Consider the following 10,033-nt stretch of genomic DNA (forward strand, 5'->3'; position numbering starts at 1 on the left):
CAAAAAAAATCCATTATCCTAAAGTTTCCAATTGTTTAAGTGGTTATAAAAGATCTCTAGGATGCATGAGTAAGAAACCAAAGTATAATGAAGCAACATTTATATAGCTTGCTCTCCTATTTTCAGAACTGCATTTCCCGTGCAGAGCTCGTCAGCTTGGTTTTTAAATTATGTCATCACATCACAACTTCTGTTTGTTCTAGGCAGCCCTTCCGAGATCATCAGAAGCAATGCACAGCCGGCCCTCTATATCCATGTGCGTGAAACTCATGAATGTTGAGGCTGATTAAGGAACTTGAGAATCAGTGTATTCTGGTATTCACAAGGGGGTCCTGGAACCAATCCTGTGAGGATTCTGAGGGACAACTGTATTAATATCAATATGAGGTAGCTGAAGGCATAGAGAGCTAAAGTGTGTAAAAAAATACTTACATATTTTGTGCAAAATGATGTACAATTATGCACTGATAGATATTTTCATTATCATCAATATTTTCAATTAGTTTGATAGCGCAGGAGTATAATCTAGTTACCCTGATGTCCATGCAAGTGAGTTGGCTTAACCTCCTATTTAAAACTTATAAAAAGCAAGATTAAAAAAGATTAAAAGCAAAGATTAACTCAAACATTATAGAGATAATTGTGTAAAGTGTAAGATTATTTTACATACCTTAAAGACTTATTCTAACAGCTATTTAAAAGAAAATATAGAATACATAGGGGATATTATACCAGAGGTTTTGAATTAGATATAAAAAATAATAACACTGTGATGATCCAAATGTAAACTACATGAGTGAGTTATATCAGATAGAAACATTATTTCCTAACCAGAGACCTCTGTTGTGTTGCTTTGTTTGGGTTTTTTAATTAATTAAGTAAGTAAGTAAAATTTAATGGATTGAAAAATTTAATTGTAATGCTGTAGGAAAAGAGATTTTAAAAAAATACACTGACCTGATCATAATCTGAAATATTAACTTCAAAACTGTTGAATTCAAAACAGAACTGCACTTCTGTCACAGCACTAGCAATAGTAATTTCATGGTAACTGTCACTTTAAAAGTAGCCATCAACCCTACCTAAATATACATTATTTTTATATAGAAACCCTGGAATCTTCTTTCAACATGTATTTCAAAGACAGCTAATATAACGAATAAGTCTTAAAAGCAATCGCATTTCTCAGTTATGCTACTGTGAAAGAAAATTGTAGCCATTAGTCAAAAAAGTGAATAAAATTGGTTACACTATGCTACATAGTGACCTTGATATTGATTGAAAAAATGTTCTTCTGACTGCATGATACCAAAACAACTACTGTACCCAACCTCACCTGTGTAAAGAACTATTTTTTTCTTTTGAAAACCATTATATACTCATCAGTTTAAAAAAGATAGCACTGTGGCTAAAAACATTTTAGTGGCTGGGATTCTAATGGAGGTAGAAATGATATTATTATAAAAAACTACATAAAATTTGAGGTAAATTAGTTGTTTTAAATTTACATTAAGTTTCATGGAGTTTTGGGTAAGTAGGAATACAGATTAAATGAAACTTTGGCTTGAAATATTAACAGCTATATAATAGAGATTGATGATGTAAGTATTGCTTTATATTTATCTGAGTTGTCCCAAATTTTCATTAATAGGTTTTTAATGTTAGCTCTTGTTTTCCACATCTCTAGTAAAACACTGGAAACCCATATTGCAACAAAATACTAGTAAGTTTTCTTAAGAAATTGTCTATGAGCCTCAGGCAATCTCTAGGTCTTCTTTAGTTCCTAAGATTTCAACCGAGAAAAGTGCTAATTTGTTCCAGTTTTGATGATGGTATTCATGATGTAGTCTCTAGTGTAACGGGGTGGAGGGAGTGGAGATTTGATGACATATTTTCTCAGGATATAGACAAAGACCATTATGCTCAGCCTGCTATACCACTCATTCAATGCAACATAGTATGTCATTGCTAACACATTTATAGAGAAAGTGAAAAAAACTGATGTTTTTCTTCATTGTCTCTAATGTCAAACATATGGGTCAATTTCATGGCAACAACTCAGTGTCTGGCTAGTTGAACTTTTTGGTGTATTTGTAATCCGATGATAACACTCGTTGGCTATACTGTCCATGCTAAAGAAAGTCATAGTCATATTAAATTTAAATCTCCTCAGGTAAAATCATATCTGAAATATCATGTTCAGTCATTAGACCTATAATTTTTAGGGAGATATTGATAAACGGGGGCACACTTATGGGATAATGACCATAATGGCTAAATAACATCTTAACAAGAGTAATCACGGTTACTGAGAAGTTCACATTTAAGAAAAGAATGGTTAGTTGGGAAAATATGATTTTTTTTTCCCAAAAATATCAAACATATTGTCCTGTGGATGATACTTTAGCCTGAGTCTATAAGACATAAAATATAATTAAGATCAGTGGGTAATGTTACTAGGAAATTCAATATGAGATAGAATTCCCTGAAAATTATAGTTTTCTGAAATTAGAATGCCTTTCACTGTTAGATGTCTTCAAAGATCAGATTATTCGACCTGCCCAAAACGTTGTAGGAGAATTCATGACTGGAATGAAAAATTGGGTGAGGAATCCTCTATAGATTCATGTGATTTTGATGTTCTGTGAATTTAATAACTGAAATATTTCCTTGTAGTAAATACTTTCCAAATGTTTCAGTGTTCCAAATGTTCAAGAGAGGAATCTGTTATGTGGAAATGTATGAAATTGCCAATGTGGTATGTCCGAATTTGTTGAGCAGCAGCAATTTTATGTCATTCATCTACATTCATATTTTTCTAAGGCTATTTATTAAACAAGATAGAAATGAACAGGTAAAAAAAACGATCTTATTAATCTTCTTCATAGAATTTGCTCTGTGAATATAATTGAGACCAAATTTAGGAGATGGCATGCATTTATTAAGTAGTTGGATTGGCAAATAAATAAATAAATAAAGCTAATTACCAGCATTCCAAACTTTCACCCAATTTAATTTCCCATAGTTGTTGGTGTAAAATGGAAGCAAACAATAACTAAACTATTAAAAAATAAGAAAATCAGATGATGTGGTGCTTCTGAAAACTCTGAAAATTGAAGACTGCTATGGAAGCTATTCTGGAAACTTTTGCTACTGTTTTTTATATAAGAGTAAGCAGGGTATGATGAATTTATAAGGATTTCATGATGGAAATAATTACATATAAGGAAATTAAAGGGAGATGAAATGAGACATGAGACAAAAAGTAATGGCAAGTGGAGATTACAAGAGTCAGGATATTTGCACTCAGTCCCAATTGTCACTAGTTCTTTGATGACTCTGAAATCTCTCATGACCTGAATTAGCCCATCTGTATCATGAGTGGTTTGGACTAATAGCTTTTGACACCTAAAATCCTATTACTGTTTGGAAATATTTGGGAATCAAATACATAGAGTCCTAGTAAATGCAATCTAAGAAGAAGAAAAATTAACAGACATCAGTATTTTATCATGACTAAGTTGATGTGAGAAAAAATGTAGAAGCTAAATTTATTATTGAAGGATTTAGTCCATGAACATAAAATGCACTTATAGTAATGTTGTTTTCTTTTGTCTTTGTTTTTATGTTTTCATAAAGTCATTGCACAGATTTTGTTGGAATACCAGTTCAGAACCTTGCTGAGTTTGTTATTGTGGCAGACATCAGGATATTCCTTTCAGATGTATGCGGGAGCTAACTGATCTATGACCCCAGGTTCTGGGCTCTAAAGTCCATCACTGTGGTTGGTATTGATGCCCCATTTCCCATTGGCTGTCCCAGTCAATGATTGAACAAGGAAGGGATATTAAGGCCAGCCCATGTGGGAAGATATATGTCTCCTCTGTTGGTGCCTCTAGCTTGAAGAATACCAGATGACCTTGCCAAAATTTTCTTGGAAGTGCACTGCATTTTAGAAAGATGATTCCATTCAACTTCCCCTCCTTATCCCTTCCTTTTTACTCAGGATCAAACCTATCACACAATGTGACAGTGCCTGCCTCTAGTGGCTCCCACCTCGTTAACCAACACAGGTGTTTCCCCTCATACATTTCTTGCATGGGTAGTCCATTCTTTGAATCTGTTTCTTGGATGATTTGGAATAATAGGTTACTTAAATTCTTGTAATTATTCAATTTACTCATCTGTAAATTAGAGATAATATATAATTTGGTTATTAGGCAAACTAGGTGATATTATCTTTTAGCATATTGCTTATATAATAGTAGTATTTATTATTATGGTCTAGCCAAATTGCACAACTCACTATTCACTCATTTTTTTTCTTATCACTTTGGTTCAAATTATGCTCCCAACCTATATTGTCCTATCCATCTACTTATACCCAATTCCTACATCTCTCATTTGAATCATTATTAAGGCCACCTCTTTCATAGATCCTTCAAATAGATGTAATTTCTCCCCTTTAAGAATGCTAGTACACTTAAAATATTTTCTTTTAGATGGTCATTATTTCCTTATTTTTCATATGCTCCATTCTGGACAGAAAGTGTTATGCATTTAGGGGCTGTCTTGTCCATACTTTTATTCCTTGAAATCTGGCACCGGGGGCACCAGAAAATGTTAGTTAAACTTTAAGAAATGTTTATTTACTGGTAGTTAGGGGTCATATCAAGTATAAATTGGCCATAGAAAAGGTTTGGCTTTTCTGCTAAGTGCAGTAAGAAGCCATTTATAGATCCTAAGCAGGGATTGACAAAACAAGATGTGTATTTTATATTGATTCCAATGGATACTCTGTGGATAAGGTATTGGGGTTGGGATTTAAGCTCTATTCTAAAATTAAATGTTGAGTCTGTTATATCAAAACTGCATGGTTGCCCTGCACTGATTACCACTGTAACTTACTAATCATATGTCCTATCTCTTTAGAAACAGTCACTCCATCATTTTTCAGCATTAATAACTAATCTGTAATCTAACCTGTGCTATGACACTGATGATAAAGACATTTGGGTCTCAGGAAAGAATGACCTTCCCCAATTTAACTCATATCAGTAACTGTGATGCTAGGAAATCAATTCAGACTGGCAGTAGCAGGAATTAGGCAATGGAAATTTAATGGCGGAGCCTCTCCTAGACTCTGGCCTGGCCTGATAAATGGCATTTTTTCAAAACTCACAGGATTTATTCCCTTTTCCTAGAATCTGCAGGATTTATTTCTTGCTTCCTCAGCAAGTGTACACTACAAAGAAACTGTAGGCACAGGAGTATGGTGGTAGGCTTCAGATATTCTGGTATTTGTTTTAAATACTGTAACTTCATTATTTGCATGGATGTGAACCCCTGGACTATCAAACATGAAGGAACAAGAATATAAAACCTATTCCAAAGCTAAGCATAAATAACAATGTCTCAGATTATCTATGGTTCTTATCCCCTCCATTAGTGCAAGTAATCGAGTGTTTGAATTTGAAAGTGCAAGTTTATCTCATTGTTCCATTATAGGTAATAAAAATGACCTAATGTGAGGATATTAGATTAGTGCTTTTACTTAGTATTCACCTTATGCTTAGAAGGTGTGAAATTGTTAACTCGTTCAAATTAAGTCATTATCCAGTTATGTAACAAATAGACTTGTGCTTAAAAAGCTTAACTAAGCAGGTGCACAGAGAAAGGAGCAGCTCCATCAAATGCTTCAGGAGACCCTTTCTACTGCTGTTCTCTACTTTTACGTCTCATTAACAATAGTATTAACTATCACCTACTGCTCATATAGGGGAAATTGAGAGAAATTAAGCATCCTGCATAATCCTCTTAATACCATTTTAAGTACAAGAAAGAGGAGGTCTTTGTTTGTTTCTTTGTTAACAATCTCTTCCTCATGTCATTTTGAACCTTCTTGTGGCGGATAAGTAAATGCATGAGCAACATTGGTATACTAGTTTGCTAGGGCTGCCATGACAAAATACCATGAACTGGGTGTCTTCAACAACAGCAATTTATTTTCTCACAGTTCTGGATACAATATGTATAAGATCAAAGTGTTGGCAGGTTTGTTTCCTTCTGACACCTCTATCCCTGTCTTGCAGATGGCCATGTTCTCTCACCATGTCCTCATATGCTTCCCCCTCTGTGTGTGTTTTATTCCTGTTTTAATCTTTTCACACAATAAGAACACCAGTCCTCTTGGATTAGGGCCTACCCATCTGACATAGTTTTACCATAGTTATTTCTATAAAGTCTCTATTTCCAAATGCAGTAATATTCTCAGTTACAGGGGACTAGGAATTCAAAATACAAATTTTGGGTAGGACAATTCAGCTCATAAGAACTGGGAAAATTTTTCCATTCATTCAATGCATATTTTTATTTGAAAAATATTCTTAATTCACATGAAGGAGATGCTCTATAGTAGCATCAGCTGTGACAATGCTGTATCTATCATCTCTTTAAATTAACATAGCTACATTTCTAAATTTCAGAGAGCCCTGCAGTGTATTTAAACATGGAGGTAATAAAGAGGAGACCAAGGAGTAAGTAAATAGGTAGATGAAGATTAAAAAATGAAGGAAAATTAGCTAGGAAACAGGTCAAGACCTCTAAAATACCGTAGTCAATACTTCTTGCATCCTACAAAGGACACAAAGATAGTATCTTACTTTCAGGGTCTTCACACTCTAGTTACCAAAAAAGGAGTTAAAGATGAGTAACTTTTGCTATTCTTTGAGCCAAGGCTTCTAAAAAACAAGAGAAAAAAGGTCCTTTTTTTCTTTTTCCGAAGGTGATTATGACCAAGAGATTTATTCTTTAAACTGGAGCATGTCAAGATGTCAGTTTCTCAAGACTACTTCCTTGCATTTCTTTTTTTGTAATTTATCCTTTATTAGTCAACATACTACAAAGCCACTAATAAATGTTACAAAGAATTATTTTTAAGAGTAACAGAAAAAGGCACATAGGGACAACATGATTTTAAGTGTCTCAGAGACATACCTAGAAAATACCAAAGCGAGGCTTGATGTGGAAGATTATGTACTTCATGCAACATGCATACCTCTTTAAGGAAGTATTTTCTAGGCTTATTTTTTTTTTGATGTTTTACATGGATCATCAAGTTTATTGTGCAGTGTCTTTTTTTGTAATCATTTACTTTTAAAAATATGAAGACAAGGCGAGCTATGAACATGAAGGAAAAAATTGCAAAACACATATTTGACAATGCACTTGTCTCCAAAATATAAAAGGGACTCTTAAAACTCAACTGTTAGCAAGCAAAGAACCCAATAAAAAAAATGGACAAAAGATATCTTACCAAAGAAAAGACTATACTTTCAGGGATCATTTCTATAGTTTGTTACCAAAGAAGATGTAGAGATAGCAAATAAATGTGTGGGAATATGTTTAATACCATAATCCTTCACAAAACTGCAAATAATAAATAAATAATGAGACACTACTACATACCGCTAAGAATGTTAAAATCCAAAACACTAACCATATAAAATGCAACAGAAACTCACTAATCATTGCCAGGAATCCAAAATGGTACAACTACTTTGGAAGACAGTTTATTTCTTACAAAGCTAAACACAGGCTTACCATATTACATAGTGATTCTACTTCTAGGTATTAACCCAAATTAGTTGAAAATTTATGTGTGCACAAAACTTTTGAATCAGTGTTTACAGCAGCTTTATTCATAATTGCCAAATTTTGGAAGAAACCAAGATGTCCTTCAACTGCTGGATTATAAACAATATATTCAGTGATAAAAAGGTATGAGCTAGAAAGCCACAAAAGCACATGGAGGAAATTAAATACATATTGCTAAGTAAAAAAAAAGCCACTTTAAAAAAGCAGCTCACTGTCATTCCTACTATATGACATTCTAGAACAGACAAAACTATGGAGACATTAAAAATACCAGTAGTTTTCAGAGGTTCAGTGGGAGGAAGAGAGGGATGTGAGAAATAGGTGAGTTACAGGGAATATATAAGCCATTAAAACCATTCTGTATGATGCCGTACTGGTGGCTACATGACATTATGCATTTTTCAAAATCCAGAGAGCTTTATAACATAACGAGTGAAGCCTAAAGTAAACTATAGACTCTAGTTAAATGTTGTCTCAACATTGGCTTATCCATTCTAAGAAATGTACCATAATAATGCAAAATGTTAATAATTGGGGAAACTGTAAGGATACAGGGGTTATACAGGAATCCTACTTTCTGTAAATCTAAAACTCCTCTAAAAATACAACATTTTAAAAACATGTATGAAACAACAATCTATGTTGATATAGTCTCTTTTTTTAATCTGTCATAAGATATTTTTCTATCCAATGATGAAATTTGCTTATTGCTCTTATGTGTATAGAGAGGCAGTATAAGATTTGATTAATTTTATTGAATATAATAAGCAACATATTTTCTTTAAATTTACTTAATTGATAAGGGTTCTTATAAAACAAGGGCTTGAAACTAAATTTGCAGGAGCTTAGAATCATTATTTCTAGAAAATAATATGGATGGTATTGCTAATAAATACCTATTTTACAAAATATATTATTAGTCAAATTAGGGCTTGTGAAGAGACTACTAATAAAAAAGTTATTGAGTCAATAGTAAAAATATTTCTTCATAAAAACATATTCATTTTACAAATGCACTATCCGCTATTACCACCCTTGTCAAACCAATACACAATTATTAACAATCATTTATTGAACGCTTACCTATGCCTATCATTGTTCTCAAGTTCTGCATGAATTATCTTAGTTAACCCTTAAAAATTACTACTTAACTAGGCACTATTATTATTTCTATCTAACGGATAAAATATCTGACCAATACAGAAATTAGTAAATTGTCCATGGTTCCACAGAGAAGTGGTTCAGCAAGAGCATGAACTTTGACTATAGAGTCTGTACGCTTAACATTTAACCCAGTACTTGCTAATCTCCACCATCCCACATTGCAATCTCTCTTGCCTTCTGTTCCAATACTTAACTTATTTGTAGTATTGAGATAAAATATCTATATATGGAAATAATAAATGAGCAGAATAATATAGCCGAGTATTTATAGAATTAGAAGCTAGAAGAACATAGATTTGAATCTCCATATCTGCCACACACTGACTGGATGCGTTACCACAAACCTTTTAATCTTTCTAAATCCTATCTTCCTTATCTGTAAAAGGAATAATTGAATTATTACTAATTCTTACTAGAATTAAGTAAAAAAATATTTAGATTAAACATTTGTAAACTGTGAAACTGTAAAAATATATAAAAATCATTAATGTCTATAAATATATACTTTTTGCACCACAGCCTTGAGAGCTGCAAACTGCTCTATTTCAAGGACAGAAACTTTTCCATGTGTTGTAAATATCCTAATGTGCCGCCCCCCCCCCAAAAAAGTAGTAAATACTGGTAAGTGATGGTAATTTGTATTACCTAAACTTTTCTTATGTGATGCAGAATTTTCCTCAGGGACAGTAATTTTGGTCTTTTGCTATTGCAAGCATGTTACAAGAAAATGAATAAACTCTATTAACTCCATTATATGGGCCGTAGCAGAAGAAACGCCATTAAGCATGATTGGTAGGGTACGTGAATGTCTCGCACGAGATGGACAGCAATTTGAACATTTCACTTAAAATGTCACATGGTGTGCTTGAGTGTGAGAGTGTTATGTTCCAGAATTACATGCTTATGATTTTGTTATAAAATATTTTAATGTAATAAAAAGGGGCGTTATTTGTGTTGGACTCTTATAGAGTGTAAGGTGCTCTTTAATGTCTAGTACATTAACTGTAGCCCTGGCTGATGTGGTTCAGTGGATTGCCTGCTGCAAACCAAAGGGAGGCTGGTTTGACTCCCAGTCAGGGCACGTGCCTGGGTTACAGGCCAGGTCCCCAGTAGGGGGTGCGCAAGAGGAAACCACATATTTGATGTTTCCCTCTCTCCTTTCCTTCCCCGCTCTCTTAATAAATAAATAAAATCTTAAAAAAAATAACAGTAA

General features: G+C 33.4%; 1 pseudogene; it reads left to right on the forward strand.

Moving 5' to 3' along the window:
* Nucleotides 1-7,322: 7,322 nt before the first annotated feature.
* Nucleotides 7,323-7,392, forward strand: LOC129080040 (uncharacterized; annotated as a pseudogene).
* Nucleotides 7,393-10,033: the final 2,641 nt, after the last annotated feature.

Source organism: Pteronotus mesoamericanus, unplaced genomic scaffold (assembly GCF_021234165.1).
Source record: "Pteronotus mesoamericanus isolate MK-2021 breed Mesoamerican mustached bat unplaced genomic scaffold, CSHL_Meso_final contig_82, whole genome shotgun sequence".
In the NCBI taxonomy this organism is placed as follows: Eukaryota; Metazoa; Chordata; class Mammalia; order Chiroptera; family Mormoopidae; genus Pteronotus; species Pteronotus mesoamericanus.